Raw genomic sequence first — 9170 nt, 5'->3', positions numbered from 1 at the left:
TATATATGTATGTACATTGTTTGTTTTATAAATATTATCATCTTATGATGATCATCTGGTCAATATTATATGTCTGTATTTTATACGTTAACTTCTGTACAATTTGGAATTCTATGAGTGGAAGAACAAGTTCATTAAACAGAAGAGAATATTTGTAAATAATTGTTAGTAAAGCAAAGAAAATAGTTGTCTGTGAATATGTATTAAGTTGTTTTATTAAAAGGACACACAGAAAATATTAATATTAATTAATCTACATCTTGTATACTAGCCACTTACTTGCTATGAGATCAGATGTTATAATTACAATTGTCTATGGAAGACATAAGTTTTCTATACAACCAGTGCTAAAAATATTGTGTTGTAATACAGTGCCATGATTGTGGATCACATATTTTTTTAAAACTTTTTATATGGGATTACTAATTTCATCACCCTATACCCTTATCAATTTCTCAGATTATAAAAGATCATCCAATTTGATTTGAGGATGTTAAAAATATATTTTTAAATTTGTTGTCTATCCTGTTTTTTTGTGAAGGTATTGGTTTTATATTTATTTTAAATCCTGTGATCAGATAGCAAAATACTCTTGAGTTAATTTTACATCTTTTTAAGGTTATAATTTTTTTTAAAAATACCCACAGGTGATTCTGTGGATTTGCCACTATTATTTTCTTTTATACTTGAGGAAAAAGACTTGAACATTTCTGTTATATTTGCATAAATGAAGGAGCCTCGGCAATCTTATAAATCCTTTTTTTAGGAAAAAAAATTACTTTAAACTATTTTGCCCTCTGAGGGCAAATAGTAGTTGAGAAATTTCTTTATTCTTTTTAATTTAAATACTTTATTATATAAGTTTAAACTTTAATCAATGGCAAAATGTTGATTGTACGAATGCTATTATTAGCCTTGTGATAGTAATGTCTGGTTGTAACTAGATTCTGAAGACAGAGTTTATTGTTGTACATATATTCATATAAAGCAAATTGTGATATTTTTATGGTGCTAATAACAACTTTGTATTTTATTAGTATTATTATTTTATTTTTTAATATTTGCTTTTTAATTGAGATAGGCAAGACATTTGTGAAATGTTGTGATACAAATTCTATTAGACAATCTTGTTTGTGGGCCATTGTTAGTTAGGTATTCTACCAACTGCATACCCTATATGATCTTTTGTTAACTTTCTCATGAAATGTTGATAAGAAATTGATTTGGGATTATAATTAGGGCTTTTGGCTTCTGGGACATGTATCAGTTGTTCTAAGAGATACTTAAAGGTTGGGATAAGGTTATTTATACTATTGTTTGAATCAGTTCGGGAAATTTGTTGAAAAGCTTTATTTTCTATCTCCTGTTGTAGAAAAGAAATATCTCATAATTTGAAAACCTAATTGGTATGTTGTGAATTATGATACTCCTTGTTTCCAGAACTGCTGTCAGGTGTAGATTCATAAATAAAGTCAATTAAAAAACGCAAGTCCTATATGCTGACAGAAATAATTTTAATTATATAAAATTTTACCATTTATCAAACACTTTTCTTTGTTCCTAACTGAATGCTTAGTTTATCGACTGAACTATTGGAAGCAAATATCTTATAATTTTTAGTTTAAAAACCTATCCATAAATATCTCTTGTATCAGAGAATAACTGGCATTGAAATTTGCTATAATTTGTGGTTCACTCTTTTTAGTATTATTATTTATTTTACTTCTTGAAGGTTCGAGAAGTATTGTGAAATAAACTATTTTTGAAATCTTAATTAATTTATAAATTTTTATATCTCCTGGGTCCAAAGATACTGTACTTAAAAACAAATTTATAAATTAAAAATATTTTTATGACAGTTTATCATTATTTATAAATCAATTTTTTAAATTATGAACGGTTTGAATAATCAATATTTTAAAAATCATGTTTTTTGAATGCATCTGTTCAAAGAAACAGTTTTTTTTGTTTTGTTTTTTCTTAGTTCTGCATTTTGTGTGATAGGTAGGATAAGTTTTTTTAATTTCTATGCAGCATACTTCAATTAACATAAATAAAAAAACATACTAAAGTAAAATCATTTTCAATTATAAAATTCTACATTGTCAATTCTGATTAATAATATTTAATTATTAGTGGTGGTTTATTTAAAAAGGAATAATTTGTTTGTAAATCAATAGATTATGAAGTTTGAAAAATTAATAAACAAATTCAGTTTTTACTTGGACTTACCTATGTATGAAATAATATTTTCTTATTTTTTTATTCAAGTATTGAATATTGTGAAAGGCTAAAATGTGAGTTTTGTCTTCTAGGCAATATATTTTATATTTTGTTTAATATTTTACCCTCATATTCAATCCCTGGCCGAATTGCATTCTTTCAATATTGGAAAGAACTTAGTAACTTGTCTTTTAAATAAATTATTAAATCTAAATTAATCTTCACATGTGTCTTGCAATCAGCTATTTAAGGATTTTAATTTTTTAATGATGTGAAAAATTCAGTAAATATATTAACAGAATTTAATTGAATCTAATGCCTTATGCAACAATATCAGTTGTACTATGGTCTTGTCTCTACTACTAACAAAGGAAAATTGTGTTTTATTCTATAACTACGAAGGGATTTTTTTCCATATGAGTTAAATCTGGAATTATATTAAATCAGACTCATTAAGATAATTATGTAGCTACTTTAAAGAAGCTCTCTGAGCTCAAATTCGAAACCAAGATTATACAACCAACATGGCAGTTACTGCTATATATGTATGTCCTTTTAAATCCACATATTCCGAAGCTTCATACTCATATTTAACCATAAATATTAAATCATTGAAATCATAATAATAAAAATGTGAAATAATTTAATTCTTTCGTATTTTTATCCAAATTATATAATGAATGGTGATTTAGTTTATTTGAAAAATGTCTTTGTTCCTATTTATTTAAATTTAGAATGAATATTTACAGTATTATTTCTGCCCAGTGATTTTTTTGTTGTCTTTAGTTTTTATTTAATTGTAAGAAACTTATTTTTGATTGTTATTCATTGTTGTTTATGTTGTTTTGATTTACTTACTATGGAGATTCTTTGTTAAATTCCATTGTTCTTTTATATTGGATTGTGATATTATTAATGCTTGATTATCTTATTAATTATAATTATTTTTGTAACAACTGCCTGGTTGATTGTAACGTGGGAAGCATTAGTTACAATGAATTATGAAATATCTACTTTAATTTTCTTCTCTTCATAATAATGCTGTATTGCTTCTATGAATTTATATGAATGTGTATAAAATTGTGATATAATTATTGGTGCTTAATTTTGGTTATTTGTATAAGTGTTTCATTGTTGTTCATTAAAAGAGTTTTTTATTTACTTTATTTTTCTTTTTAAACCTTATTATTTTTTTTAATGTAGCTTAGAAAGTCAAACTCCATAGTTCACCAAAAACAGAACTATTATTCTTTATTCTTTTTAAGCATCTAATAAAAAAAAAAAAGCACAGTAAGTCTGTGATTTTTTCAACTGCATGAATGAAGATTAATATTTTATGAAGTGATTTCTACATAGTCTGCAGTTTTCAAAAGTCCATAAGTCTATCTCTCTCCTATCTTTTCGAAGTAATTGAATCGGAAGCAACCTTTATTGTTGTTAAATACTCATCCTAGAAAAGGGATTGAGAAACATTTTTTAATTATCAAATTAATAAAAAAAAAATCTAAATCTCTTATCAATATCCATAAAATCTAATGATGTTAAGATTTCAGATATTTAACAGATCAGTCACAGGATCGCTGCTACTAACAAATGATACTGAAAATAATTAAGCAATTTAAATGTCAATTCATTTTTACTGATGAAACAACAAGCTTCTGTGTCTAGTACAAAACTATGGAAGCAAAATGAGGGGCATGGACTAAGAAAACTAAATAAGCTTCTACTTAAGGAAAATAGTATCCTTTAAGAATTTTCATCATAGAGAATGTTTGAGGGAAAATATACCAAAATGTATGTACAGTTATGGATCTAGACATTGCACGACTTCCTTGTTTATTGGGGAGGGGTGCCGGGAAGTTTGGAGGGTTTGAAATATATACCATCCAAGAGGAAGGAATAGTCCAGATGCCCCTTAAACTATACATTTATTTGTAACATATAAGTAATTGATTCAATTTTTATTATGCAGTGTGGGGCCCTGAGTGATAATCCTCTTTGCCTCTCTCTGGATCATCACCAATGTATGTACTCTTTAACAAGTATTAGTTACCATCAAAATGAGGTCTGTAGAAAATTAGCTCCGGAGTTGTACAGAATAAGAATAGGAAGAATAATTTTTGTTAAAAATAAGTTTTAGGAATAATTAAGAGATTTCCTATACATTCATTGTTTACAAACCTTCAAAATGTTATTTTAAATATGTCCATTTGTTTGCATTCAAAACTTTAAATTTGAATTATATATATCATAGAACATATATCATAGTATTGAATAGTAATTTAAGGATATGTAGATACAAAAATAACTAAGGTAAGGGATGACGGGATTATTGTTTATATTTTCACACATTATTCCTAAATCATATATATATAATTAACTTTTATAATAATACATTTTTATTTTAAGCTGCATGAAAACTGATTGAGAACCATCTGTGTTGCAATTCTTAGATAAAAATTGCCACACAGATGATTCTCAATTAGTTTGTTTTTTTTCTTACGTCGGCCCAAGACTCCTGTTGGAGTCCTACACTGCCCCTGTTGTTATATTATAAAAGAATGGAGATGAGGATGTAAATTGTTATTATTTATTTATTTAATTTTAAAAATCTACTTTGGATTCTGCCATAAATTTGCACAAAGCCTGAATAGTAGCCCTACCTAGATCTCCCAACCCTTGGAGGAAAGCGCTATTGTTATTAGTTTTATTACTCAATTAGTTTTCATGCTGCTTAAAATAAACATGTATTCTTGTTAAAATTTCAATGTAATTCTGAGCGTGTTTACTTTACTGTAAGACCAATGATCCTTAATGGTTTCCTTCAACTTACAACTAATAATAATAACTTGAAGTATTTTTTTTGCATTTTTAAAAACTTATTTTAATAACTTTAAAATATATGTGCAGTATTTTTTTTAAAAATTGGATTTCCCCTTTTTGAATTTTTTTACATTAAAAAAAGGTATGTTTTTATTACATATTTTGATTTTTTTTGTTAAAAAAATATGTGAAAAAACATTGGCTAATTTCATTTTTTAATTAAAACCATACATAATACATAGTGGGCCATAATCAACTCTGTATATAACACATTCATATTCAAGATGTTTATGCATAATACATTCATATTCAAGATGTTCATGCATAATACGTTCATATTCAATTGTTAGGGAGTGAAATTACTTTTATTATAAAAAAAAGATAGTATTTTTTGCTATGGATACAATCAAATTTAATTAATACATAACTTGAAAACAAAATTAAAGTTAGCAAATTTTTGAATTGAATAACATTGATATGAGGTAAAGTATAGTTAAATTAGTTGTCTAAATTAGAATCAAAACTAATATTAATGGACAAAACTAAATAAAACTGGCCAGAGGCGTGGTTGGTGCGGGGGCGTGGTCTTAGAGGCCCGCCTCGCTCCTCGACGAAGTATCAGGACAACATCCTACAGTAGGAGCTCCTCAGCTAGAGCATCTATTATGTACAGTTATCAGAATCTATGTTTCTTAATAGATACGATTGACCAAATCATATTTATTGAAATAAATTAGCATGGCAATTTTATGCTTTGGTTCACAAAATAATAATAAATTATTTATTTATTCTGAGAAATGTCCCTTTAGAATAATACCACAAAAATATTTAATGGGCTTTGGAGCCTTAGAGTAATAAATAAAAGAAAAAATTAATTAAAACATAATAAAGTAACTTTTGTGTCTGAAAAATTTAAACTTATGATAACATTAATAAATTATAACAAACAAAATACTTAAGAGAGTAATTATAACTAAAAGTATAAATATCTATGAGATCACTATTTTTATTTTCTTTAATTTACTGTTTTCATTTTTATTTAACTTTTCACATATTTAGCCACACCTTAATTTACTTTTATTTCATGTTATCTATAATCATATTTTGTTATTTTATTTTAGTTAGTTGTATTTTTTTTTTGCTCTGATGAAGCTCTGTTAAGTTGGGCGAAGCGTTGGCTCATATTAAGTTAATAGGTTAATTACTATTTGAGTTTTTTCTTTGAACGTACCCGGACCATATTCCTTTTGTGCATTACACATGGTCAATCAATGATGTTAAACTAGAACAATTTTATTTAAAAATTCAAAATTATGTTTAATCTAATTTTTAATTATGCTTATCTAAACATCAAATATGAAATATAGGAAGTATTGGGAACGTGGTAAGTTTCGAATCCGAGTTTAAATGCACCTTTCACGGTATCCTGTGTTCCAAATAATCGAATCACGTAAAATGATCTGTGTGTCTGGGTGTATATACATTATACCGATGCCCTAATTCACAGTATTGCTAACTACATGGAAACTTACTTTACAAAAAATGCAACTAAAGGGCCTCTCTTTTTGGAATATTGCAACTTTTCAATTAATTTTCTTATAGAGAAAACCTTTAATTGTGTTAATTTCCATGTACTACGAACTACTGTGAAGTAAGCCAACGATATAGTCTGCATAGCTCGAAAGATGAAATTAGATATTTTAGGTTGACATGTTCATTGTGCGTTACAGAAAGTTGTTCCCTATAATCGACTTACTGCCATTTTATACCATCGACCATTTTACCCGTTTATCGAAAACGGCACTAACATTTGTTTTTTACAATATCTATTTTTATTAATTTACAATTAAATGGACTTTAATATAAATCTTAATCTAGATGTTATACTTATTGAAATATTTCAATAGAACTAAAATGACGATTTTTCGAAATGGCTACATCTAAAGCACCTTTAGTTTTGTTTATTTGACATCTTCTATTGATAGTTGTGATGTAAAATGGATGAACATAAGCTATGAAAGAATTTGATAATTAACTAAAAGGGAAAAAGAAGAAAATTTTTCTCAGTTGAAAAAAAAACCCCGGAAATAATAATAGTAAAATAGAACTTACCTTTAGAAAGCTGAAGATTAAAAAAAAATTATATTTAGAATATAAAGTCACAAAAGGTAGTGGTGAATGAAAAATGAAACAAAAAAAACAGAAATGAACTGAATTTATAAATATATTTTCTTGTTTCTGTGACAATTAAGATAATTGTATGTTTTTATTTTCACTTACCTTTATATCCAAAGAGGTGAAAGGGAAAATGAAGCAAAAAAAAAAAAAGGAGTTTGCTTCACTTATTTGAGCAAAATCATATTAATATTATTCAATCATATTAACAATTCAAATTTTCTAAAAAATCGTTTTAAAATCAGCTATAGAAAATGACTGATGTTAAAAACTGCAACTCACAATGAATAATGTTTATAACCGAGTGCCCCAAATATGAAAGACCGTCCCTGCTTGGCTTCAGATAGAACCTGGATGCCAGACGTCACCTCCTAGGTACTCCTGATCTCCTGATACTAGGACGAACGCCTGATCCTTGTTCGTTTCTCATCGCTCCATTCGAGAAGGGCTAATCCAAGCCCAGATTAGGTCGGGGGGCGGAGTTTCGGTTGTAAGTTGGCCTGGGGGGGCAAGAGGGGTGGCAGCCCTCCTTAAACAAGGATGAATAGCCAGTCCACTCACTCACTCTACCCTACTCTAAGGAGTATGTACTCCTTTTTATTTAGTGTATAATCGAATGTGTTCCTTCTAATTTTTGTGTATATAATCAATAAAATTAAACTTGGAAGAAAATAGTTGACTCTATGAATATAGAAGATAGTAAAAAAGGTACATAATAGTAGAAAGGTAAACTTAAATGGTTTTACTACTATTTTGTATCTTTATTGACCGCCACTTGGACAATATTCCTACAATAAAATTAAACATTAATTGGTTGGGAATGTAGAATCATTGAGGGCCCCTCTTATATCGCCGTCCTACTAAAACCTCTCAAGTCTGAAATCTCAAATTGTAAGATTTTGTTTGATTTAGAAAACATAAAATATGAAAAGAAGTTAAAATATCTAATTTGTTTTTACTATTTCAGGTTTAGGAAAATAGAATTTTATTGAGGAAAATCTCTCTTAATTAAATTAAATATCTTTTTCATTCGTCAATTCATACTTTATGAAAAAAGAAAGGATTTATAAGCTGAAATACAATTATATGCATATAGTAATTTTCTAAATTATGAGAGAATACAGAAAAAAAGTAGTGTAATAAAACATTATAAAAAAACAGTAGATACCTGATGAAATATGTATATAAACATTTGAAAAGATGAATATGGTTTATAAGTAGAACTTATTTTGCTATTATAAGAATAAAAATTAAAGTATATATAGTTTGTACGTATCAAGTAAATTATGCCGTTTAATAACGAAAAACAATTTGGTACCTGATGATATGTGAATATGTTTTTGAAAAGAAGAATTAAAAAATATGGGTTTATGTTATGCAGCCTAGTAATATAAATAAAGATAAACTAAGTTTCCATTTTTACTTACATTGGATTGATTTAGTTGGTGTTTGTTTTGTTTTATAGAGCTCCAAATCACAGTTTAAATTAATTATATTGTTACAGAAGGTGTATGGTTTTCAAGTTATTGAATAATTCAAAAATATTTATCTACTCATATGTGTACTTGGCGAAAAACCCTTATGTCTTATGTCACACCTGTGTGTGATTTAAGAGACTTTTAATCTAAATCAAATCTTCTAATTTTAAAATTCAGCCTTGATAGGTTTTTTATATTATGGAGAATATATTGAATTGGGAAATCAGTAAACAATAAAATTGGAGAAGATAGTCGGGGGGTATGGTTAGTAAAAAGAATATAAATTAAAAAAAATTTATTCATGCCGACATACGTTTATTTATTCGACCTGAGTTTCAATTCTTCTTCAATTAAAAGAGGTTTTAACTAGGACCTATTGCCTACAAGCTCCCTGTCTATCGTCAACATAAGAGCTTATTGTAATATTTTACGAACAGTAAAAAAAAAGAAATATTTGAAATAATATATATA

The sequence above is a fragment of the Halyomorpha halys genome, unplaced genomic scaffold (genome assembly GCF_000696795.3).
Source record: "Halyomorpha halys isolate HHAL.00 unplaced genomic scaffold, Hhal_1.1 Scaffold324.1, whole genome shotgun sequence".
Lineage (NCBI taxonomy): Eukaryota > Metazoa > Arthropoda > Insecta > Hemiptera > Pentatomidae > Halyomorpha > Halyomorpha halys.
The sequence above is the reverse complement of the archived record's forward strand: the minus strand, read 5'-3'. Positions refer to the sequence as shown.